Below are 27,465 nucleotides of genomic sequence, written 5' to 3' on the forward strand. Positions count from 1 at the left end.
TTCGTCGTCAGGGCCAAGCTGGAACCGCCCCATCCGGGCCGCTTTACCCTTCCTGATTGGTCACCTACAGGGGGCGGGGCTGCATCATTTGCGTACGAGTCAGTAGGAAGAAAGACCTAGGAGGTGGGAGGCAGGTCGTGATTATCTGTGGTTCCTGAGAGGAATTGTGAAAGCTGCAGGAATTGTTGGACAACATTACGTTCTTCTGCCGGCCTTACTCCCGCTAAAAGAAAGCCCGGGTAAGGGACGGTTACTTTAAGGTCGAACTGGAAGACAGAAGGCTTTTTTTCCACAGAAAAATCTCCGCCTCTCTTAAGAGTGAATTAGAAAGCCAGCTGGAATAAGAGGAGAACGAGGAAACCTCTGCCTAGTTTTCAATAAGATTTTAGAATCTAGGGGTTTGAAGAAGGCTCCATTTAGTTGTTTCTGCACCCTGCAGAACAATCATTCTAAAAATAGCTTAATTTTAGAACAACCGCAAATAACAGATGTATTTAGAACTTCTGTTAAAAAAATAACATCCATTTAAGGCTTAAGAGGTCAATGTTCTTGCTGAGAAAGGTATATTATGCACTCTAAGCTTTTAGCTGTAGATTTGGCAAATGGGATCTTAAAGCTTTTATCAGTCAAGAGCAAACAAGTGTCTACTTCTCATTTAGATATAAGAATATCCCCTTATTATAATTGTTGTTTTCTGGTGTTGTGCTAAGTTCTTTTAAGTAGTACATTTTATATCAGCCTTTCTGCACAAAAATACAGAGAGGTAGGCAGTTTTCCATTTTACGTATGAAAAAAGTTTAAAATGGTTGAACAGTTTGTCCAAGTTCATTGAGCTAGTAAGTGGTAGACCTGGAATTCTAGCCTTGGTCCTTTGACTCTGACCTTTAAGCATTTGATCTGTCAGCTCTTGTCCCCCGCTGGGAATTTCTGCCTAATGACCATATGGACGAAAGGCTTGCAATATTGAGTACACTCAGTCCTGGATTCTCACATAGACAAGGAGGGAATATTATGATTATTTTCCCCAGTGTCATCTGTTTTAGCCAAAGAAAGGCACTTGATTTCTGCCACCCTCTTCCCAATCTTTAGCATCTCCATTTTATAACCTGGCCTCTTTAATTAAGTTCAAACTGCTTTCTTAAAGGGAAAAGTAGGCCTTTTGCCTTTTGTTGGGTCTTCTAAGCTAACTTTCAGAATTGAAATGATTGTGGTCACAGCTACTGGGAGGCTGAGGTGCATGACTGAGGTAGGAAAATGGCTTGAGCCCAGATGTTTGGGATCTGTCTGGGCAACATGATGTTTTCTAATTAAAAAAAAAATAGGTAAAAAACTTTCCTGAACTTTATAGAAATGCATGCTGTATTGTTAAAATTTGGAAAATAGAAAAATAAGGAAGAGGAAATTAATCCTCATTCTACAACCAAATATAACTACTAATTTTCACTTCCTTGGATAGTCTGTATATGTAGATTGTCTCTACTTTCAGCCACAGTGTTATTGCTACCTGAAATATTCTTTGTCATGGGCAAAACCTTTTCATCTATTTTGTGAATTCTTTCTTGATTGACCTCTCTCTCTGTATGTTTATAGTATTATTAGCATATAATATTCCTATAATGCTTATAAGTATTATAGCATATAATCATTTATTTGTCTTTTTTAGACTATGGGCTCCTCAGAGAAAGATAAAGTTCTAGAACCATTAGAAAGAAATGCAAGGAAGTGAGGAGACCAAAATGTCAGATGCATGAATGTTTTTGCCCATTTTGTGAGCTGGGTTCACCTGTGGCGAACCTTCTACAGTCCACCAGAGAAATGAGAACATAGTGAATTTTTCATTTAGTTAAATTTATTTACTCTAAGGATTGTTTTTTATTTCAAAATTGCCTGTCCTTTTTTTTAATGTAATGAAATAATAGTCAATATTACTTGTTTTTCAAATGTTCTTACTTCGGAGAATAAAACATTGGTAATTTTATGTGCCCAACATGTGGCTTATTTTTAAAGTTTTTCTTGGCCTATGAATTCCTGAAGTTGAGGAATTATAAGAAATGACCACTGTCAGCAACCATAAGGCTGCTGTGATCCTAATCTGCTTGGTTCATTTGCTATAGATATTGTCTGTACTCTAGATATGATTTAGCCTAAGCCTGAAGGGTAGATCTGAGCTTGAATGGTGTTTGTTAAAAATAAACAAACAAACAAACAAAAAGAGGTGATTATAACTGGAAGATGGCATGAGGGTCAAAAGTAAGCTGTTGATCAACTTTCATGTAAATTATGTAAAACAATTGAAGTTTCTGTTTATCTGTTACTGTATCACATGAAAATAGGTAGATGGAATTTTGCCATCCTTGAAGGATGTGTTTGGATTAGTCTGTCATAAAAATGATAGATTAATTAAATTTCTTTTGAACAATCCTGGGAACTGGGCACTATTAACACTTTGGCATGTATCTTCATCTCTCTTTCATTTAATATGTCCATAGTGGTTTTAAAACCTGGTTTTAAATTCTTTGACAATCTTCTCATAAAAAGAGAGTCAGTGTTTCCTCTTCTAAAGTCTGTATGGGCCGGTGACTGATTTGACCGGCAGAATATGGTTAAAGTGACCATAGTCACTTTATGTGACTATGTGACTACTGAGGCTAGGTCATAAAAGGCCATATAGCTCCACATTGACTACTGGAACACTTACTTTTTGAACTTTCAAGCATCATGTAAAAAAGTCTCACTGCCTGAGGCTAAAGTGCTGTGAGAAAGCCTAGGACGCGCAGAGAGGCTCCTTGAAGGTACCCTGAGAGTCAGCTCAACCTAGCCCAGGTGACAGTCATGAGTGAACAAGCTGATTGCAGCTCCCAGCCATACCAGGCATTCCTCAGCCATTTGAGTACTCCTGGCTGAGGCCATAGTCAGTCATGTGGACCAGAGATATGCACACCATCCTTGTTTCTGCTTTGTCCTGTGTCCTGACCTGAAAAATCCATGCACACTTAGTTTGGAGTTGCTTGGTACACATTTTTCCAGTAGTCTTTTATCTATGTGTTTATATTTACCTAATCTGAAAGAAGTTTCTCCCTTATAATGATTTTCTGCCTATGGCTGACTCACCCTAGGAAGAAATGTCTTAGATTTTTCTTTTTAAGGAACATTTTGGCTCCGGAATCTGAGATGATGCTAACCAACCAATGAGTTAAGTGAGTTTTATATATAAAGATTGTAAAAAGAGGAGAGATCTAAGAGGGTCCTTACAGTATGCTTCAATTTGTATTGTTTCCTTTTTTTCCTCTTCCCCTCTCAAATGGGAGGGAAACTGGTCTATTCTATACCAAATGAGTGGGGAAGAAAATGGAAGTGGTATAAGTTGTAATATCAAACTTCAAATCTGAACCTTGGAGCTGAGTATTTTTGCTTCTACTGAGATTAAACTTTACCTACCATATCTTTCAGCCTAAATTTTACACTTCGTTGAAGTTGCCATGTCGTATTCATCTCTACTGTCCCCTGCCCTACCCATGTCTATAACAGATAAAGCTGAGATCCTTGATAAGTATCATCGTATCTCTATTTGTCTATATGACTTTATATATAGTCTACCTTATCTTGAGGCTTCTCTCAGATATTTTTGGTCAATACTGTAGTTGCATTTATAAATTCATTAAGTAGCAAATTTAATAATCATTAAATATGAAAAAATATAACATGTTCATGTTAAAATAAAAATGAATTTCGATGACTTGGAAATTTTTTTAGTATTTCATAGCACTGTAATTTATTTATTGGGTCTTACACTTCAGAGCTGTGGCTGACAAAATGTCCTGCAGTCATTCTTGGTCTGCAGTATGTTTCTGTATGGTCCTTGAGCTAAGAATAATTTTTTACCTTCTTTTTCAACTATGGTAAAATATCCAAAACATAGTATTTACTGTTTTAATCATTTTTAAATGTACAATTCAGTAGTATTAAATATATTCACATTGTTGTGCAACTCTTACCACTATGACCTCCAGAACTTTTTTATCATCCCAAGTAGAAACTCTGCATTCATTAAGTAGCAACTCCCCACAGGTCTTGGGTCACCATTATTTTACTTTCTATCTGTATGAATTTGACTATCCAGCTAACTTGCATAAGTGGAATCATACGATATTTGTTCTTTTGTGTCTGGCTTGTTTGACCTAGCATAATGTTTTCAAGGTTCATACATATTGTAGAATTTTATTTCCTTTTTAGGATTGAATAATATTCCATTGTACGTGTATACCACAATTTGTATATCCATTTCATCCATTGATTATCTTTTGGGTTGTTCTTACCTTTTGACTATTAATAAATGCTACTATGAACATTAGTATATAAATATTTGTTCGCATCCTTGTTTCTTATTTGGTTTTATATTTTTAAAGAGATAAAAAGAACATTTAAATTTTTTTTTACTATCCGGACTTTTCTAGAAAAGTTTGTCAACCCCTAATTAAAATTTAAGATGGTTATATTGGGCTGTTTCAAAGTTGCTTAATGAATGTTTCCATAAAGTTTATTCATTTCTTCATTAGAAAAGGCATATTTAAATTATAGGATTTGGAAAGGGGTATATATCCCCCAAAGATAAACTTAAAATAACCCTTTTTACTCTAAACTTTTTAAATTTGGATTCGTCAGGGCTTAGTACTGCGGAAAGGCATATGTGTCCAAAAAATGTACATAAGCCTAAGGTACTTTGGAAGGATATTCTAACACGACAATGGAAAGGTCCTGACCCAGTGATTGTCTGGAGTTGGGGTTCTGTTTGTGTGTTTCCACAGGGAGAACAACAGCCGATTTGGATTCCAGAGAAACTAACCAAAGCGAATTCTACGGACCAAAAAAAAAAAAAAAAAAAAAGGTGATTTGACTCAAATCCATAACAGCTGATATCCAGAGCTCCAGTTTGGCTATTCTTACATCTGCAACAGTGATTAACCAGGATGCTTTTTTCAATATTTATTTTATTATTTGCCTTTTCCCATATCATAAAGTTCTATTTTATTTTTGAGCTCATACAGACCTAGGTTACTAGGTTAATGTTTTTCTGATCAGTTTTATTTTTTGACTGTGGAGTTTTTAAACATTGCAATGGAGATTTCACCTAGGTAAAGCTACAAGGCCTTTACTATTGTCTTATGTGTTGCATGTTATGTGTGCACACTTCTGTTTTGTGTTGTATGTCTGTATGTGCGTATGTCCATATATCATATATGAGGAGCGCTCATGAATAAATGGATCCGAATTTTTTTTATTCACTTGATTTTAATGGTTTAATTTAGATTGGCTAAACAGCTGTTGAAAATTGTTTTAATATGTGAACAAATAAGGTGGTTAACAGATCTGTTTGTTTACTTTCACCTTTCCTTTTGATTATATTTAATAATTCTGTTCAGGATAATGTAAATTGTTCAAAAAATTGTTTTCTTAGTGCCTGTTGGAATGTTACATAATTTTTTTCTTAGCATCATTGCCAGAATTCCTATCTTCATCCCAGTGCCGGTGAAGACAAAGATAAAACCAAACTACAGCTTCTTCGATAGTTATCACAACAAACTGTATAAACTGATGCATCAATGAATAATAACTCAAGAAGTAATGCTCAATCAAGGAGTCGATTTACTTTGGGAGGAAATGGACATATTGACAGATTCCTCTGCTTTGAACTGCTTGCAGAACTTGCCTGGACTATGTATCACTTGAATGCATTGTGAACTATCTGTTGGTGTAGCGAATTGTGGTAGTGCTGGAGTATTTTTGCTGATGGTGTCACCGGTGGTACAATTTTTCAAAGGAGCCCTCAATTGGCTTAGTGTCATGGCATTTTGCATCCTCCTCCCTTCTACTAGTGATGGTCTAAAATTTGGGGGCCAACAGAGGTGAGGCAAAGAACCTCACCCCCCCCAGTGGTGCAAAGGCCTATCCACAAGTATGGCTATATGCTGGACTGGTAGTCAGTGACGGGTATGATCCAATTGCAGTGGTACCAACCTAAGACAGGAGGCTGACGCCTAGAGGTCAGTTCATCCTATGATGGGTAAGGACCATATGTTGAATTGGACTACCTAACAGGCACTGTCCCTAAGCCACATTGCTTGTTGTTTAATTAGGGGAGATGCTGAGAGCCACGGCCGAGTCTGTATGGCCCCTGGCATTTTGCCAACAGTATTGATTGACAGGCGAGGCATTACTATCCGCCTCTGCCGCAACTTTTGAGTTCTCGCACTACTTTGGAGTTCTCGTGGGGATTTCCGGGGATTCCCCGAGAGTTCCCATTGGTTGGGGAAGTGCAGGAGGAGGGATTTTCCAGGAGAGATATTTCCGGCTGGGAAAAGCTGCGTGGCATTCGGGAGGATTTCCCGGGAGCTGTGTGAAGTGTTTTCCTGCAGTTCAAAAATAAAGTTTGTTCCTGCTTCAGTGGCTCATTTGTGCCCTGATTTGTGCCCAGCCAGACTGTGGCAAATAACAGATTCAAAACTACATTACTTAGAATATTTGAAGAAAGAAGTATTTCTGGTTAGGAAAAAGATTCTGTGTATTACTAAAAATGTGAGAAAGAAAAAAATGTTTCATACTGAGACAGATTCTTTTAGGATTTAAATAAAAATTGATATACCATGTATTTGTATATTAGATGCTAGACTGTGGTGATCCCCACAGAATAATTTTTGACTTACAAAAGATAAAGAAAATTCACAGGACGGTTTTGTGGTAGTTTTATTCTTTGAATGTGAGGAAATCTGTCTGTGGAGCATGAATTTTATTTACCTTTACTTTCCTCATATGTTTTAGGCTGTTAATTTCCTTGTGGAAACTCATGAACATATGTCCTATATGACTTTATATGGGTAAGGAGTGTTTGTGTGTGTGTGTGTGTGTGTGTGTGAGAGAGAGAGAGAGAGAGAGAGAGAGAGAGAGAGAGAATCCTCCTATATTATGAAAAGAGTGCTGTGTGCTTGTATAGCTCTGAATGAAGCTGGCTTAGGCTGGTGTGATCAGTGCTTCTATTTATGGATCTTCACCATATAAATTCTATTGTATAAATTCTATGATTTGTTTTTTCCAATTTTGTCATCTGGAAAAGGAGAAGAAAACAGGAGAACAAGTGTCTTATATTTTCCCTTTCTGCTTGATCTTTTCCCTAGAATCATCTCTAGGTCAGGATATAAAAACCAGGCAATTATTTTGGAACTAAGCTTTTTAACTCTCCCTGTTCTCAGGAATCCTGACTTTGTAATCAGTGTTTTCAGGAAGAAAGACTCCCATTTGTAGGCAAAATCAGAACAGTTTGTATTTATGTAGCAGAGATAAGAGTCTGTCTTTATTGTATCCTACAGTGAATAATTTTGTCCCTTTATGTTGATTGTTACATTGTTAATTAATTGAACCTGGTGATCAGGAAGTAGAAAAATGGTACACCAGAGGATGGAAGAAAAATCTTGCAAAAGTTCAGGGCCCTACTATTTCTATGAAGTTTCAAGGGGTCTGGTCTGGGTCATACTGATAAATCCCTTCTAAATAGAGAATGAAGTAACAGTACTTTGCACCATCCACCACAAAGAAAAAGATGCAGTGTTTGATGAGCCTCCTTGGATTTTGGTGACAATATATGCCACATTTGGGAATGTTGCTCCTACTTATTTATGAGATAACCCATAACAATCCAGTTTTAAGTGAGCCCTGGAACAAGAACAAGTTCTGCAGTAGACTGAGGCTGGAATGCAGGCTGACAAGCCTCTTGGGTCTTATGAGATAGCAGATCCAATAGCATTGAGGGTGTGTGGCAATAGAGCTGCTTTATGGAGACTGCCAAGCCACAGAGCAAACTCAGTTTTGGAGGAAGGCCATGCTATAATTATTCTTTATTTGAAAAGCTGTTCTTACTCACTACTAGATTCTGATAGAAACTAAACACCTAATTTGGGGACTTTAAGTGACTAGACAACCTAAACCACCCATCACAAACTAGTTATGTGATCACTGAACATACCATCACTGGGCACATCCAGGGAACATTCCATTATAAAACAGAAGCAGCAGTTACAAGATTTGGTCTTAACAGATCCAGAAGGCACCATTAAACTCCACATGCAAATGGCTTAGACTTGTGTTTTAAAGTGAGTTGATAATGATTCATACATATGCCCACTTTTAAAACTTGAAATATTAACTACTCCACGTACTTTACATATAGTATGTGGAAGTTGGCAGAGAGAAAAGAAAGGAAAAAAACTCTAAAGAATATAAAACATAGCTGGGCATGGCAGTGGCTCAGGACGCTGAGGCAGGAGGATTGCGAGTTCAAAGCCAGCCTCAGCAAAAGCGAGGTGCTAAGCTACTCTGAGACACTGCCTCTAAATAAAATACAAAATAGGGCTGGGAATGTGGCTCAGTGTTTGAGTGCCCCTGAGTTCAATCCCTGGTACCAAATAAATAAAATAAATGAAACATAGCTGCTGTAATCTTCAAGTTGAAAATTTAAGGAACTCTGGTTCTGATGGTTGTTCAGGAGGACTGAAGGGGTAGATCCTGTAAACAGGGGCCTGTCCATTAGGGGGTATGAATAGTTTGTGATATTTTGACTTTTCATCGCTGAGGCAACCCTAAATTCTGTGGGTGTGGTGCTCACAAATGTCTAGTTCTCTTGTTCCTTGAGATTTGCACTTTGCTGTTCCTCTTGCAGGAGGGATTATGTGTGGTCTGGCCAGTAGGTTTTAAGAGTGGAGTCATGTGTCATTTAATTGCTGGTATAAGATCCTCTCACACTCTCCCCTGCTTTCTAGAGCAGCTTGAATGATCCTAAATAAACAAACCTGGACTCAGTGGGGTCCATACTAAAGAAGTCAAAGTGCTAAAATTGCCTTTGCAAAATGTAGAAGGAGGAATGTAAAGACTTTGGAAATAAGGATGCAAGAGTGGATTTTTCACACGTAGCCTACCCAGGCACCTAATCTTTAACTTCATCTCATGAAGGAGCCTAGAGAAAAACACTGGTGTAAGAGCTGCCATCTTGGGATTGCTTTAATGGTAATTGTAACTGTTACTGGGGAACAGTGTAGTTAATATGAGTCCCCTAGTCAATGAAAATGAGAGGGTCTAGACATGGGAAAAGCCATGTAGCATATTCAATGGCCAGTAGCCAGAGGAGCAGTGATTTACAGTTACAAAAGGCAATAGGCCTGATATCAAATGGCATGACTTCAGATGGTAATGAACTGGGGTGGGGATCATCAGACTTAAGAATTGTGAAGGGTCTGAGATTTTTACTATTTACTAGATGCCTTAGTTTGAATGTTGAATATCCCCCAAAGGCCCATGTGTTTAAGGCTTGCTTCCCAGGGTGGTGCTGTTGGGAGGAGGTGGGGCCTAGTGGTATATCCTTAGGTCATTGTGAGTATGCCATCAAGAGGGACTGTGGGATCCCAGACCCTTCATCTTGCTCTTGTTTGCTTCTTGGCCTCAAGGTGAGCTATTTGCTCTGCCTTGCACTCCCTGCCATTCTAGGCAAGCACTCTAGCACAGAGCCACATCCCCAGCCCTCCCTGCCATTCTGTCTGGCATCCCCGCTAGACACCTAAAAGCAATGGGTCCACAAGTTCATGGACTGGAACCTTTAAAATTGTGAGCTCTCTCTGCTTTTTGTCTCCCTTGAGGGTCTTACTAAGTTGTTAGGTTGGCCTCAAACTTGGAATTCTCCTGTCTTGGCCTTCTGTGTTGCTAGGATTATAGACCTATATAGCCAGCTCTATTGGAAATTTTCTTTTAATGTGACTTGTCTGAGGAAAAATGCCAAAAGAGGAAGCAGAGGAAAGAAAAGGAGTCAGGAATGGCTCTTATTCAACCATATAAAACCTACAAAGTATCAGTTCCTATCTTACTGAGGAGATAACAGTGTCACATTGTAGAAACTGCTCAGATCAAAAAGCTAAACATTGGAGAGTGAACAGTTGACTTCCAGATGTCTAAGAACTGGAATTGAACCTAAAGCATCAAACAGTCAAGTAGCAGAGCATGAAAAGCAAGTTGACAGATAGCTCAAGTGAGGAAGGTTGAAGCAAGTTCAAGGAGAAGAACACAGAACTTCAAAACAGGTCTCTATTGTAGGGGCACATACTACATTACAATTATTGTTAGTGTCAATTCAATATGATAGCAGACAGCAAATTTAAGGCAATAGAAAATATGATATAATTTCAATGAGTAAAAACATAAAATTATCTGATAAAAACCATGTGCATAAACATCCATGCATGCATGACAAACATCACATTTACATACCAAAATCAAGTGAAATAAGAGGACTTGTCTCTTAATGATGTATTTCCCCCAGTGATCTTTTTTATCACCATTTTTGGGACAATAAAAATTATGATTTTTAATTATCGCATTTGCAGATAAATGGAGTTGAGAGAATATCATGCTAAGTGAAATAAGCCAATCCCCCCAAAACCAATGGCCAAATGTTCTCTCTGATAAGTGGATGCTTATCCATAACGGGGATGGGGGGTGGGCATGGGAAAAATGGAAGAACTTTGGGCAAAGGGGAGGGAGGGAGGGGAGAGAAAGGGCTGGGGTGGGCAGGAAAGATGGTGGAATGGGATGGACATCATTACCCTAGGTACATGTATGACTGCACATATGATGCAACGCTACTTCGTGTACAACCAGAGAAATGAAAAGTTGTGCTGCAATTGTGTACAATGAATCAAAATGCATTCTGCTGTCATATATACCTAATTAAAATAAATAAACTTTAAAAATGTATTTATGTATAAATATAAATAAGTGGATGTGTATAATTTTTAATGAAAATGATAATTCTGTGAGCCAAAATACACTCTTTCTCCTTATAATTGATCTCAGATATTTTGTTATAGTGACAGCTGACTAACACATAAGCTAGCTGTTTGGATTACCATAGTCCATAGATGCTAGCAGAAAACATGAAGTATACCCAGTCCAAAAGAAAGGCCTTTTGTACTCACAGCACAACAAACAATATGAACAAAAGCATGTGTTGGTTGGTTTGTTTTACCTTCCAAATTCTAAGGGTTGATTTGGAGAATCCCACATGGGTGCTGGGCATTCTGTGAGTTTGTATCACAATTAAGGAACTCCAAGCTTAGAATTCCTGTCTTTTATAATGAACTGCAAGCACACCTTTCTTCCTTTGACCTTAAGGGAGACATTGCCTTTCTTTTAGATCTTGGTGAGGGAAAATATATACTCTCTGCCAGAGATGCGGACACTGTATCTTCCAAGCTTTTTGCAGCAAAAATTTCCATGAAAAGGTAGTCCAGAACAAAAGCTGGATGGAAAGCATGCAAAAATGTAATGGGGAATTATGTCCCAATAAGAATTAAACTCAATAACCAGACTTACTTGATTTCTATCACCAAAAAAAAAAAAAAAAAATTGGTTAATAGAGGGTGGACTTGAGCTTATTTCCCCAAACCTCGTGAGACAACTCATAAACCCAAACCATTTTAATAAAAGTGAGGCCACATACCCTTGAAGGGAGGGTTCAGAGATAATAGTGAAGGTACATTCCCCTGAGGTTTATCAAGGAAACCATGCACAGAGGAAAGAAGATTGACATATCTTTTGTTACCATCAAACAATTGTTCTGGATGAACACTAATACCAAATAATTCTAAAACATGATAACTGACCATATGAGTCATTCAAGATTCCATTTGAAAACATAAATTTAGTTATTTGAGGAGCATTTAATAGAGGGGCTATTTGCAGAGTTGTGAGGAGGATGGAAACCATTGGGATAGTGCAGTAACTGGACAAAAGGAGAAAGTGGTCACTAGAACATGGAGACAGGCTGTGGCATGGGCCATCTAGAATGAGCCACAAAGGGGAGCAGAAAACAATGTCAATCTAATTCTCTTTCCTCCTTCTGATCTCCTATTCATGCCCCTATTGGCCAAATCTATAGAAAGCCAGAAGACAAGGGAGACAGTTAACCGAGTCCAAACAGATTAGCCTCCCAAGGCATAGAACAAGGCAGAGATTAAGACAGGATGGGTTCAGTGTGACAAATGGAAGAAATCCAACCGCAACATAATGAAACCAAAATATTAAAAATAATACTTAAAATATTCTGACTCACCAATGCTTCTGTTGTTGTTATTATTATTGTTAATATTATTAGAAGGAATGAGCTGGAAATTAGGTAGTTGGGACATAAATTTGCTTACATTTATATTATACAGTATTGTTTATTTTTATTTTTCACCTGTATAAATATTGATGATTTGTGTTTTGCTTGTTAGTGTCCTGAAACTGGCTGATACCATACCATCATCACTCCTATTTTACCCACAAGAATATGATCCATTGTTATTTTTGAATATACCTTCATTTATGTGTGACCACTGAGCTGGCCTGCTGCAGATTTGACCCAATTTATTTCAGCCATCTTCATTTTTGATTCTCCTCACTATGAGTTGAATGAACTGTGTGTCCATAGACACTGTTATAAGGGGGCTGGCAGTGGTAAGATCAGCTGTGCATAGCCTGGTCATCCTGCACTGGAAACATTCTTCTCAACAATCAGTTTTTAAAAATCAGTGGAAGGGAAGATGCTGACCCCTTCAAATTCATTCCATTTGAAATTTCTGCTACACTGTCATTAGCATTGAAAAAAATGTAATATAATAAGACAGGTATCCTGAAATAAATTCCTATGTCTTTAGAAAGAGCAAATGGGTGACAATATCCAGATCTGAAGTTTATAGCAACACTCAGCTGACCACACTGGTTATCCACAGAGAGCCCCAAACTATGCCACATGTATTTTTCGAGGAGGTGAAACAAGCTAGAGTGAGAGCAAAATTTGAAATTAAAGACTAGTAAATTTTAGTGCAACAATGTTCAATACCAAAATAAAGCTTGGTGGCCCACTTTTCTTTCAGTTATTATTAATCCCTAATATTTCTAATAATGAGCTATTATTGCATTGTATGTTATTGTATAGTATATTGTATTATTTATGCCATTATTTTTACTCAGGGTCTTAAAGCATCTCAAAATTAAGAGGGGATTATAGTGTGTGTGTGTGTGTGTGGGGGGGGTGTATTTCTCCGAATTGAATCCAGGACCTCATGCATGCTAAGCAAGTGCTTTACCACTGAGCTTTACCCCCAGTATGGGTTATAATTTCATGATCAGACTATTTTTAAGTTTTGGAGATTTTTATGAAGAGATTATGTGTGTATATGCACATGTATGCATGCAATAACAAATTCTTAACATTAATAGGATTTTGTTTTTCCCCAAAGTTGGTTTCTAATGATAGATGCTTCCTTGTTGTGCAAGTCTATTGAATGAACTCAATTTATAACATTTGTATTGTTTCAGATATCTGTGATATGTTACATAATATAGATTATCATATTTATTGTCAGGGCACATAATCCACTTTACATAATTTGTACTTTTACAGAAGTACAAATAAGATTTATTGAGCAGTTATTTCTTTAGGAAAAGGTTGGGAATCTTACAGCTTATCTCTTAGCTCTTACTTTGGTCACTTTTTCCCCCATTTCTTTTTCTCAGTAAAAATCCACCACTCATATTTCCAAGCTTCACCCTGTAAAGTCCCTAATGACAGTGAGAGTGAACATGTATTTTCCAGTAATTTTGCTTATTTTCTGAAGATATTACAAGGGAGAAATTTCTCTTATGGCTCACATTTTATTTGAAGGACTCTTTGAAATTTTGAAATTTACACACATAATATATATATTTAAAAAATTAAAGGAGAGAGAAGATGGCGGCGAGGGGAGTGCATTGCCCCCGTGTGCCGCGTCACTGTGTGGGAGAATGACGAGTCAGGAAGGCTAAAGGCTATCTTATTAGGAATTTCCAGCAATAGTGGGGTGCTCCGGAACCTGGAGGAAGGATTTCCATCACACGAGGATCGGCTACGGGGACTCAAACGCGAGAGATTTGTCGCACGGAGGGTCACACTGCTTATTCAGCAAATCGCCCCGCGGCTAGAGTCTGCAGCGCGCGCTGGGAAACGAGGAGATAGCGACGCAGGGATACAGCGCTGCAGTTTCTGCCAGCCGTGCAAGCACCGTACTCAGGGCTGAATTCTGGGTTCGAGACGGGGGAAGGAAGCGGTCCAATTCAGTTCTCCACACCGGTCAGACCACAGAGGAGGCCAGCGGCCACCATCTTGGAGAGCTGACGTCACCATCCCTGTTTTCGACTGACCGCAGCTCATTCAGCCATAGAACAGGTAATTTCAGGCTGCCATTCACCTGCGGCTTGCAGACAGATTACTCAGGCTCAGTGCTAAATAACCCGCGGAAACTGCTTCTTGGAGCCTGCTCTTATCAGAGCATACACCGAGCACGGAGCGGCCGAGTTCTGGCTCCCGGAACTGCTCTGGCCCAGGGCTAAGGAGCCCACGGAAACGGCTTCTCCGTCCAGGTCCTGCTGAGAACTGTGGAGGTAAATACCAACCGAGCCTTCCTGGGCAGTGGCAACAGGACTGAGACGGGGCCTGTGAGGGCCGGTCAGGACTCACCCGTTGCTTTGGTCACCCGGCAAAGGGAACGAAATGCTGCCATTCACATAGGATACCGACATGGCGGAGGTCTGATGTCATCAGAAAGCGGCGGAGGAGAGAACTTCATCAATACCAGCGGCGACAGAAACAGTTGGTCTCCTGGTAGGGAGGGTGAGTCACAGACACCCGAGTCTCTCTCGCTTTGTCTTCGAGCCAGAAGGGAGGAGCCGGGCCGCTGCCCGCGCCCAGTGCAGGCCCAGCGGCTTGCCGGCGTGGTGGTCGCGTGACCCCAATTGGAGAGGGGGCAGAGAGGAGCTGCCACCCGCGCCCGCAAGGTGGGCAGACCTGCGACCCAGTGGTACGCGGGCGTGGTAGGAGGGGCAGGGCAGAACTGCCGCCAGCGCCTGCAAGGTAAGCAGACCTGCGACAGACCGGCGGGTCAGGCCCAGCGGCCAGCCGGGGTGGTAGGCACGTCACCCCAATTGGAGTAGGAGCAGAGCAGAGTCTTCTCCCACGCCCGGAACAGACCCAGCGACCTGCCGGCGTGGTAGTCACGACACCCCAATTGGAGTAGGGGCAGAGCAGAGCCGCCACCCGTGCCTGAAAGGTGGGCAGACCTGCGACTGACCAGCGGGACAGGCCCAGAGGCCTGCCAGTGTGACACACACGTCACCCCATTTGGAGTAGGGGCAGAGCAGAGCCGCCGCCCATGCCCGCAAGGTAGGCAGACCTGCGACCGACCGGTGGAACAGGCCCAGCGGCCGGCCGGGGTGGTAGGCATGTCACCCCAATTGGAGTAGGAGCAGAGCAGAGCCTTCGCCCGCGCCCGGAACAGGCCCAGCGGTCCGCGGGTGTGGTAGACAAGTCACACCAATTGGAGGGGGGGGCAGAGCAGAGCCGCTGCCCGCACCTGCAGGGTAGGCAGACCGCCGCCCGACCCTGCAAGGGAGACTTTTCAACTATACAAGAGCAATATAAATATATAGGGGAAAAAAACATTTCAAAAACACAACAGTTTCACCAAGCAGAAAGAAACGCAAGCAGTATGAAAAGACAAGGAAAGAAAGGACCACAAGCAATGCAGGTCAACTCAACTTTAGAAGAGGTAACAGCTGCAGCAGATGGAATGTCAGATAAAGAATTCAGGATATACATGCTTCAGATGATCTGGAGTCTTAAGGAAGACATTAGACAGCAAAATCAGACAATGAAAGATCACTTCGACAATGAATTACACAAACAAATCCAGGAAGCAAAGGATCAACTATACAGGGAGATAGAGGTTATAAAAAACAAACAAACAGAAATCCTAGAAATGCAGGAAGCAATAAACCAACTTAAAAACTCAATGGAGAATACTACCAGCAGAGTAGAACACTTAGAAGATAGAACATCAGACAATGAAGACAAAGTATTTCAACTGGAAAAGAACATAGACAGCTCAGCAAGACTGTTAAGAAGCCATGAGCAGAACATCCAAGAAATATGGGATAACATTAAGAGACCAAACTTAAGAGTCATTGGGATACAGGAAGGTATAGAACTCCAAACCAAAGGAATGAGCAATCTATTCAATGTAATAATACGAGAAAACTTCCCAGACTTGAAGAATGAGACAGAATCCCAAATCCTAGAAGCCTACAGGATGCCGAATGTGCAAAATCATAAGAGATCCACACCTAGACACATTATAATGAAGATGCCCAACATACAGAATAAGGAGAGAATTTTAAAAGCTACAAGAGAAAGGAAGCAGATTACATTTAGGGGTAAGCCAATCAGGATAACAGCTGATCTTTCAACACAGACTCTGAAAGCTGGAAGATCCTGGAATAACATATTTCAAACACTGAAAGAAAATGGGTTCCAACCAAGAATTGTGTATCCAGTGAAATTAAGCTTCATGATGGAAGATGAAATTAAAACCTTCCACGATAAACAAAAGTTAAAAGAATTTGCAGCTAGAAAACCATCTCTTCAAAACATCCTCGGCAAAACATTACAGGAAGAGGAAATGGAAAATAACAATGAAAACCAACAGTGGGAGGTAGGACAGTAAAGGGGGGGAAAATAATCAAAGAGGAAAACAAGCCATGTTTAGTAACAGAAATAAACAAATATGGCTGGAAGAACAACCCATATCTCAATAATAACCCTAAATGTTAATGGCTTAAACTCACCAATTAAGAGACACAGGCTAGTAGAATGGATCACAAAACAAGACCCAACAATATGCTGCTTACAGGAGACGCATTTGTTAGGAAAAGACATACATAGGCTGAAGGTGAAAGGTTGGGAAAAATCATATCACTCATATGGATTTCAGAAACAAGCTGGAGTGTCCATACTCATATCAAATAAAATAGATTTCAAGCCAAAGTTAATCAAAAGGGATAAAGAGGGACACTACATACTGCTTAAGGGAACCATACACCAACAAGACATAACAATCATAAATATATATGCCCCAAACAATGGTGCAGCTATGTTCATCAAACAAAGTCTTCTCAAGTTCAAGAGTCTAATAGACCACCATACCATGTGGATTGGTTTCTGTGTCCTCTACTCTGTACCATTGGTCCACCCGCCTGTTTTGGTACCAGTACCATGCTGTATTTGTTACTATTGCTCTGTAGTATAGTTTGAAGTCTGGTATCGCTATACCGCCTGATTCACACTTCCTGCTTAGCATTGTTTTTGCTATTCTGGGTCTTTTATTTTTCCATATAAATTTCATGATTGCTTTCTCTATTTCTACAAGAAATGCCGTTGGGATTTTGATTGGCATTGCATGGGAGACTTCAACACACCTCTCTCGCCACTGGACAGATCTTCCAAACAAAAGTTGAATAAGGAAACTATAGAACTCAATAACACAATTAATAACCTAGACTTAATTGACATATATAGAATATACCACCCAACATGAAGCAGTTACACTTTTTTCTCAGCAGCACATGGATCCTTCTCAAAAATAGATCATATATTATGTCACAGGGCAACTCTTAGACAATATAAAGGAGTAGAGATAATACCATGCATCTTATCTGATCATAATGGAATGAAACTGAAAATCAACGATAAAAGAAGGAAGGAAAAAGCATACATCACTTGGAGAATGAACAATAGGTTACTGAATGATCAATGGGTTATAGAAGACATCAAGGAGGAAATTAAAAAATTCTTAGAGATAAATGAAAACACAGACACAACATATCGGAATCTATGGGACACATTGAAAGCAGTTCTAAGAGGAAAATTCATTGCTTGGAGTTTATTCCTTAAAAAAAGAAAAAACCAACAAATAAATGATCTCATACTTCATCTCAAAATCCTTGAAAAAGAAGAGCAAAACAACAGCAAAAGAAGTAGAAGGCAAGAAATAATTAAAATCAGAGCTGAAATTAATGAAATCAAAACAAAAGAAACAATTGAAAAATTGACAAAACTAAAAGTTGGTTCTTTGAAAAAATAAACAAAATCGACAGACCCTTAGCGATGCTAGCGAAGAGAAGAAGAGAGAGAACTCAAATTACTAGCATACGGGATGAAAAAGGCAATATCACAACAGACACTTCAGAAATACAGAAGATAATCAAAAATTATTTTGAATCCTTATACTCCAATAAATTAGAAGATAGTGAAGGCATAGATAAATTTCTTAAGTCATATGATCTGCCCAGATTGAGTCAGGAGGATATAGACAACCTAAACAGACCAATATCAATTGAGGAAATAGAAGAAACCATCAAAAGACTACCAACTAAGAAAAGCCCAGGACTGGATGGGTATACAGCAGAGTTTTACAAAACCTTTAAAGAGGAACTAATACCAATACTTTTCAAGCTACTTCAGTGCTGGCAACTTCCAGCTGCTGGCTGATGATTAGCTCACAGCGGCCCCAGCAACATCTAGCTGATTGGCTCCTCTGCGGTGATGCTCATTGGGCTGTTTCCCTGCCCTTTCAGACCACGGAGCTGCTCATTGGGGGACTTTTTTCGCTCCGCCCACGTGACCCAGCCAATCGGCCTCAAGAGCAGGAGGATTGTGGGAGGTGGGGAGAAGCTTGGGTGGGAGAGAGAGGCTTGTGGAAAGCCGGTGGTGGCAGTTGAGGCTCTGAGGGTTTTTCCTGAGAGGCTGTTTTGTTTGGCTTGTGTGGTTCTAAAAATAAAGTTAGTTACTTTTGACAAGTGGCTCCTGATTGTGCCCAGCCAGACTGCGGCATTTGGTGGCTCGCACGGGGAGCGACTGAGGGTAAGTGAAACTGCTCGCCCCTGAGGGCAGGGCGAGAGGATGGGTAGCCATTTTAAGATTCCTCTTTTATTTTGCTTCACTTTTGTTTTAAGTTGCCTGTCCCTGGAGATGAGTGAGACGGAAGAAAAACCGCTCACATCTGAGGAAAAACTATTTACGTCTGAGGAACAGATAGGGAGAAAGGACGGATGCCCATGTCAGGAGGATAGAAAGGCTATAATGACTTTTTGTTGTTCCCTATTTATTTCATTCTGTCTCGGTTTTGTCTGGCGTCATCTTGTTGGGTTGTATTATAGTAGAAATATGGGATCAGAAATTAGTAAAAAACAAACTGAAAGAGTGTTAAGTAAATTGTTAGAGGAAGGAGGCATCCCAGTAAAATCAAGAGCAGTCAGGGCATACGTTGATACAATACAAAAATGTAGCCCATGGCTTTTTAAGGAGGAGTTGTTAAATATATCACAATGGAACCATCATGGTGAAGATTTAAAAAGAATAGAAAAGAAAAGCCCAGGGACTCTGCCAGTTGGCACATTGCCATTGTGGACATTCGTATCTTGTTTGCTTAGTCCAAAGCCTTCAGTTCAGACAATGGTAGAGGAAGGAGAAGACATAATGATTCAAGTAAAAGAGAAGGTCTCTCAAGTTAGTCAGACAGAGGAAAAGATTCAAGTAAAAGAGAAGGCCTCTCAAGCTAGTCAGACAGAGAAAGAAAGTGTAAAACAGAAAAAGCCATCAGGGGGAAAGTTACAACAGGAGACTGCTACTAACACCTTTCTATCACCAGAGGGTGTAAGTGTCCGGCCAACAGCACCACCTCTACAGGAGACTGCTACTAACACCTTTCTATCACCAGAGGGCGTAAGTGTCCAACCAACAGCGCCACCTCCATATGCTGGGAGGCCCCCAACCCCCGCAGTTGATAGTTGGGATCCTGAGACAAGATCTCAAATATTAACATGCCCTGTATTTGAGGCAGGAGGGCAGCGATTTTACCAAGTTTTAAATTTCAAAACAGTGAAGCAGCTAAAAGAGGCTGTAACAACCTATGGTCCTCAAGCACCCTTCACTGTAAGCATGGTCGAATCCATTAACAACTTGAACATGACGCCAGCAGATTGGGCTAATATGTGTAAAGCTGTGCTAAATGGAGGACAATACCTGTTATGGAAGGTTGCCAATGAGGAATTTTGCAAGGAGACGGCTAGGCGAAATGCAGCAGCTGGTTATCCTCAGAGAAATCTAGATATGTTGTTAGGAAAGGGACCTTATGAGGATCAGCAGCAACAAATTGCATATGATCCTGGCGTATACGCACAAATTGCTGCAGATGCAATTAAGGCATGGAAGACTTCACAAGGACATGGAGGTTTACAAGGTCAATTATCTAAGGTAATACAAGGAGCTAATGAACCTTATGCTGAATTTGTAGATAGGCTTATTCAAACAGCTACCAGAGTTTTTGGGAATACAGAACAAGCAATGCCATTACTAAAACACCTGGCTTATGAGCAAGCGAATCGTTGGTGCAGAGATATCATTAGACCATGGAAACATGAAGATTTAAACACATATATTAAATTATGTAGAGACATTAATGAACAAGAGCAAGTCGTGGCCGCTGCAGTAAAACAGGCTTTAGATGCCAGAGACATTAATGAACAAGGGCAAATTGTGGCAGCTGCAGTAAAACAGGCTTTAGATGCCAGGCCAAGAACATGCTACAATTGTGAACAAACAGGACATTTTAAAAGGAATTGTCCCATTGGAGGAGGGTTTAACAAAACTAGGTATCAAAGGAGTAGAATACCAGGTATTTGCCCACGGTGCCGTAGAGGGAGACATTGGGCTAATGAATGCCGTTCTCAAACCACCATAGAGGGTACTCCATTATCAAAAAACGAACAAGGACCAGGTGTTTATCCACGATATCGTGGAGAAAGGCATCGGGCTCCATTGCCAAAAAATGGACAGGGGGGCCCAATGCTCCGGGGCCCAAAACCACAAATATACGGAGCATTGGAGGAACCCAGCAACCCCATCAGGGTAGTGCCCAGGACACATTGTCCATCAGATCCCTCATCAGACAAACCAGAGGGAGCGCAGGGTTGGACATCTGCGCCTCCGCCAGAGCAGTACTAACTCCAGAGATGGGAGTTCAAATCATTCCCACAGGGGTGAAAGGACCTCTTCCCAAAGGAACAGTAGGCTTATTATTGGGACGCAGCTCTTCTACCCTAAAAGGACTTATGATAAGTCCTGGGGTAATTGATCCCGATTATGAAGGTGAAATAAAAATTATAGCCAGTTCTCCAAAGGGTATATCAGTAATTTCACCAGGAGATAGAATAGCACAGTTACTAATAATATCCAGCCTACATGATAAATTTTCCAGTCGTACTGTAGAAAGAGGTTCCAAGGGATTAGGCTCCACAGGTGTAGATTGGGCTATGCTTTCTTTAAATTTAGATTCTCGCCCCATGCTAAAACTAAATATTCAAGGACATGAATTTAATGGGCTACTGGATACAGGTGCAGACCTTGGCATCATCTCTCGTCAAGAATGGCCAAAACATTGGCCATTACAACAAGCCACTCAAACGCTTCGAGGCCTAGGAGTGGCAACTAATCCCCATAGAAGTGCAATGGTATTAGATTGGAAGGATCCTGAAGGATGTGAAGGAACTATACAGCCATATGTATTGGATCATCTTCCTATAAATTTGTGGGGACGAGATGTCCTAGATGAATTAGGTTTGACATTAACAAATAACATCAACCAAAATGCACCCACTATTATGACTAGACAAGGTTTTAGGAAAGGAAGAAGATTAGAAAAACAAGAACAAGGTATAGCAGCACCAATACAAACAGATCAAGGAACAGACAGACATGGGTTGGATTTTCAGAAAGGGCCACTGAGACAATAAAAATTACTTGGAAATCAGAAAGACCAGTATGGGTTCCTCAGTGGCCCCTGACTAAAGAAAAGATACAAGCAGCCCATGACCTGGTCAAACAACAATTAGCAGAAGGACATATACAACCTTCTGTATCTCCCCATAATACTCCCATTTTTGTCATCAAAAAGAAATCTGGTAAATGGAGATTATTGCAAGATTTAAGAGCCATTAATAATGAGATGGTTATTATGGGACCTGCTCAATCAGGGATTCCTCAGTTGTCTGCTTTGCCAAAAACCTGGTATGTTTTAGTTATAGATATTAAAGATTGTTTTTTTTTCAATTCCAATTCATCCTGAGGATAGTCCACGTTTTGCATTTACTATCCCTGCACTGAATCATGAAGGTCCTGATCAGAGATATGAATGGAAAGTACTCCCTCAAGGGATGGCTAACAGCCCAACTATGTGTCAAATTTATGTTAACAAAGTAATCCAGCCACTTAGAAATCAAAATCCTGAACTACAAATATTTCACTATATGGATGATGTATTATTAGCACACAAAGATAAAAACACATTGCTAGAATGTTATGCCACACTTACAAACTTATTAAAAAATTATAATCTAGAGATAGCAATAGATAAAGTACAATTAAATTTTCCAATTAATTATCTAGGAGTTCTATTATCCTCAACCATGGTCCGTCCACCAAAAATTCAAATACGAGTAGATCAACTCAAATCACTTAATGACTTTCAAAAGTTATTAGGAGACATAAATTGGATAAGGCCTTATTTAGGTATACCAACAGGAGAGTTGGGACCTTTATTTGATATCCTAAAAGGTCCATCAGATCCAAATTCACCCCGAATGTTAACGCCTGAAGCAAGAAAGGCATTAAAAATCATTGAAAAATATATGGAAAATATGCATTTGGATAGAATTGATATAAGTTTGCCTTTATTATTTATTGTACTACCAACAAAAAATATTCCTACAGGAGTATTTTGGCAAGAAGGTCCATTATTATGGATACATTTATCTTATTCTCCTAACACTATTCTTACTAGGTATCCTGAGGCTGTAGGACAATTAATACTCAAAGGAATAAAAGCAGCAAAGGGAGTGTTTGGAATTTCTCCCAATAAAATTATTACTCCATATACTACGCATCAAATTGATGAGTTAGCTAATGAGTTAAATACTTGGGCAATAATCATGTGCAAATCTAATGTTTCATTTGATAACCACTTACCATCTAATCCTTTATTGTCTTTTTGGTCATTGCATCCTGTAATTTTTCCAAAAATGACAAGAAAAACACCTATCATGAATGCTCCAAATATATTCACTGATGGGTCAAATAATGGTACAGCAGCAGTAGTTACCCCTGATCAAACTTTTACATTTTTAGTACCCAAACAATCAGCTCAAAAGGTAGAGCTTAATGCAGTTTTACAAGCTTTTGTGATGTTTAAAGATTCTGTATTTAATTTATTTTCTGATAGTCAGTATGTAGTTAATGCTATAGTATCTCTTGAAGATGCTGGTAGGATTTCCCCTTCTTCTACTGTTGTCTCTTTGCTTTCCACTATACAAAGTCGAATCTGGGACAGAAAAGATCCATTCTTTATAGGACATATCAGGGCACATACAGGATTGCCTGGAGCCCTTAGTTTGGGCAATGATTTAGCAGATAAAACTACACATGACATACATATTTTCTCTACACTAGAAGAAGCTATAAATTTTCATAAAAAGTTCCATGTCAATGCTAATACTTTACAAAAGCGTTTTAAAATAACTAAGGAACAAGCTAGACAAATAATAAAACAATGTCAAAATTGTGTGACCTTTTTACCACAAGTTAATCTTGGAGTCAATCCTAGAGGATTGATACCTAACCATATTTGGCAGATGGACGTCACACACTTGCCAGAATTTGGAAAATTAAAATATTTGCATGTTACAGTTGATACTTCTTCTGGATTTTTGATGGGCTCCCTTCATGCCGGAGAAAAAACTAAAGATGTTATAGCTCATTGCTTACAAAATTTTGCCACTGTGGGTGTTCCAAAACAGTTAAAAACAGATAATGCCCCTGGTTATACTTCTACCTCTTTTAAACAATTTTGCTCAACATTTGGCATTACTCATATAACAGGAATCCCATACAATCCACAGGGACAAGGCATAGTTGAAAGAGCTCATCAAACTATTAAAATGTACTTATTAAAGCAAAAAGAAGGAATTGGGAAGGGGTATATATTCCCCAAAGATAAACTTAAAATAACCCTTTTTACTCTAAACTTTTTAAATTTGGATTCATCAGGACTCAGTGCTGCGGAAAGGCATATGTGTCCAAAAAATGTACATAAGCCCAAGGTACTTTGGAAGGATATTCTAACAGGACAATGGAAAGGTCCTGACCCAGTAATTGTCTGGAGTCGGGGGTCTGTTTGTGTGTTTCCACAGGGAGAACAGCAGCCGATTTGGATTCCAGAGAGATTAACCAAGGTCCTGACCCAGTGATTGTCTGGAGTCGGGGGTCTGTTTATGTGTTTCCACAGGGAGAACAGCAGCCGATTTGGATTCCAGAAAGATTAACTAAAGCGATTTCTACAGACCAAAAAGAAGATGATTTGGCTCAAATCCATAACAACTGATATCCAAAACTCCAGTTTGGCTATTCTTACATCTGCAACAGAACCAGGATGCTTTTTTCAATATCTATTTTATTATTGCCCTTTGCCATATCATGAAGTTCTATTTTGTTTTTTGAGCTCATACAGACCTAGGTTAATGTTTTGCTGATCAGTTCTATTTTTTGACTATAGAGTTTTTAAACATTGCAATGGAGATTTCACCTGTAAAAAGTTATAAGGCCTTTACTATAATGTTATGTGTTGTATGTATTATATTATGTGTGCACACTTGTGTTTTGTGTTATATGTTTGGATGTACGTATGTCCATATATCATATATGATGAGCGCTCATGATAAAATGGATCCAAATATTTTTTTTCACGTGATTTATATGGTTTAATTTAAATTGGGTAAACAACTGTTGAGGATTGTTTTAATATGTAAACAAAAAAGAAGGTTAACAGATCTGTTTGTTTACTTTCACCTTTCCTTTTCATTATATTTAATAATTCTCTTAAAGATAATGTAAATTGTTAAGAAAATTGTTTTCTTTTAGTGCCTTCTGGAATGTTACATAATTTTTTCTTTAGCCATTATTGCCAGAATTCCTATCTTCATCCCAGTGCCGGTGAAGACAATGTAAATTGTTAAGAAAATTGTTTTCTTTTAGTGCCTTCTGGAATGTTACATAATTTTTTCTTTAGCCTTTATTGCCAGAATTCCTATCTTCATCCCAGTGCTGGTGAAGTCAAAGATAAAACCAATCTACAGCTTCTACAATAGCCATCACTGAACTGCTTGCAAAACTTGCCTGGACACATTGTGAGCTCACCTGTATGCATTGTGAACTATCTGTTGGTACAGCGAATTGTGGTAGTGCTGGAGTATTTTTGCTGATGGTGTCACCGGTGGTACAATTTTTCAAAGGAGCCCTCAATTGGCTTAATGTCATGGCATTTTGCATCCTCCTCTACTAGTGATGGTCTAAAATTTGGGGGCCAACAGAGGTGAGGCAAAGAACCTCACCCCCCCACAGGTGCAAAGGCCTATCCACAAGTATGGCTGTATGCTGGACCGGTAGTCAGTGACGGGTATGATCCAATTGCAGTGGTACCAACCTAAGACAGGAGGCTGACGCCTAGAGGTCAGTTCATCCGATGACGGGTAAGGACCATATGTTGAATTGGACTGCCTAACAGGCACGGTCCCTAAGCCACATGCTTGTTGTTTAAACAGAGAGGGGGAGATGTTGAGAGCCACAGCCAAAGGGGCCCCAGCAAACTTCCAGCTGCCAGCAAACTTCCAGCTGCTGGCTGATGATTGGCTCACAGCGGCCCCAGCAACATCTAGCTGATTGGCTCCTCTGCGGTGATGCTCATTGGGCTGTTTCCCTGCCCTTTCAGACCACGGAGCTGCTCATTGGGGGACTTTTTTGGCTCCGCCCACGTGACCCAGCCAATCGGCCTCAAGAGCAGGAGGATTGTGGGAGGTGGGGAGAAGCTTGGGTGGGAGAGAGAGGCTTGTGGAAAGCCGGTGGTGGCAGTTGAGGCTCTGAGGGTTTTTCCTGAGAGGCTGTTTTGTTTGGCGTGTGTGGTTCTAAAAATAAAGTTAGTTACTTTTGACAAGTGGCTCCTGATTGTGCCCAGCCAGACTGCGGCACTTCAGGAAATAGAAAAAGAGGGAGAACTTCCAAATTCATTCTACGAGGCCAACATCACCCTGATACCTAAGCCAGACAAAGACACTTCAAAGAAAGAAAACTACAGACCAATATCTCTAATGAACCTACATGCAAAAATCCTCTATAAAATTCTGGCGAATCGGATACAAAAGCATATCAAAAAAATTGTGCACCATGATCAAGTAGGATTCATCCCTGGGATGCAAGGCTGGTTCAATATATGGAAATCAATAAATGTTATTCACCACATCAATAGACTTAAAAATAAGAACCATATGATCATCTCGATAGATGCAGAAAAAGCATTCGACAAAGTACAGCATCCCTTTATGTTCAAAACTCTAGAAAAACTAGGGATAACAGGAACATACCTCAATATTGTAAAAGCAATCTATGCTAAGCCTCAGGCTAGCATCATTCTGAATGGAGAAAAATTGAAGGCATTCCCTCTAAAATCTGGAACAAGACAGGGATGCCCTCTCTCTCCACTTCTCTTCAACATAGTTCTCGAAACACTGGCCAGAGCAATTAGACAGACGAAAGAAATTAAAGGCATCAAAATAGGAAAAGAAGAACTTAAATTATCACTATTTGCAGATGACATGATTCTATACCTAGCAGACCCAAAAGGGTCTACAAAGAAACTATTAGAGCTAATAAATGAATTCAGCAAAGTGGCAGGATATAAAATCAACACGCATAAATCAAAGGCATTCCTGTATATCAGCGACAAATCCTCTGAAATGGAAATGAGGACAACCACTCCATTCACAATATCTTCAAAAAAAATAAAATACTTGGGAATCAACCTAACAAAAGAGGTGAAAGACTTATAGAATGAAAATTACAGAACCCTAAAGAGAGAAATAGAAGAAGATCTTAGAAGATGGAAAAATATACCCTGTTCATGGATAGGCAGAACTAACATCATCAAAATGGCGATATTACCAAAAGTTCTCTATAGGTTTAATGCAATGCCAATCAAAATCCCAACGGCATTTCTTGTAGAAATAGAGAAAGCAGTCATGAAATTTATATGGAAAAATAAAAGACCCAGAATAGCAAAAACAATGCTAAGCAGGAAGTGTGAATCAGGCGGTATAGCGATACCAGACTTCAAACTATATTACAGAGCAATAGTAACAAATACAGCATGGTACTGGTACCAAAACAGGTGGGTGGACCAATGGTACAGAGTAGAGGACACAGAAACCAATCCACAAAACTACAACTATCTTATATTTGATAAAGGGGCTAAAACCATGCAATGGAGGAAGGATAGCATCTTCAACAAATGGTGCTGGGAAAACTGGAAATCCATATGCAACAAAATGAAACTGAATCCCTTTCTCTCGCCATGCACAAAAGTGAATTCAAAATGGATCAAGGAGCTTGATATCAAATCAGAGACACGCCGTCTGATA

The 27,465-nt window shown here is 39.7% G+C and overlaps 1 long non-coding RNA gene across 1 annotated transcript; it reads left to right on the top strand.

Moving 5' to 3' along the window:
* The first annotated feature begins 101 nt into the window (after nucleotides 1-101).
* Nucleotides 102-6,441, top strand: LOC131424713 (uncharacterized). The gene is made up of 2 exons (XR_009228174.1): nucleotides 102-239; nucleotides 1,664-6,441. It is a non-coding gene; the product is annotated as an uncharacterized LOC131424713 (long non-coding RNA).
* Nucleotides 6,442-27,465: the final 21,024 nt, after the last annotated feature.

This window comes from Marmota monax, unplaced genomic scaffold (genome assembly GCF_021218885.2).
Source record: "Marmota monax isolate L192 unplaced genomic scaffold, Marmota_monax_Labrador192_F-V1.1 WCK01_AAM20220418_F8-fsc00002, whole genome shotgun sequence".
NCBI lineage: Eukaryota > Metazoa > Chordata > Mammalia > Rodentia > Sciuridae > Marmota > Marmota monax.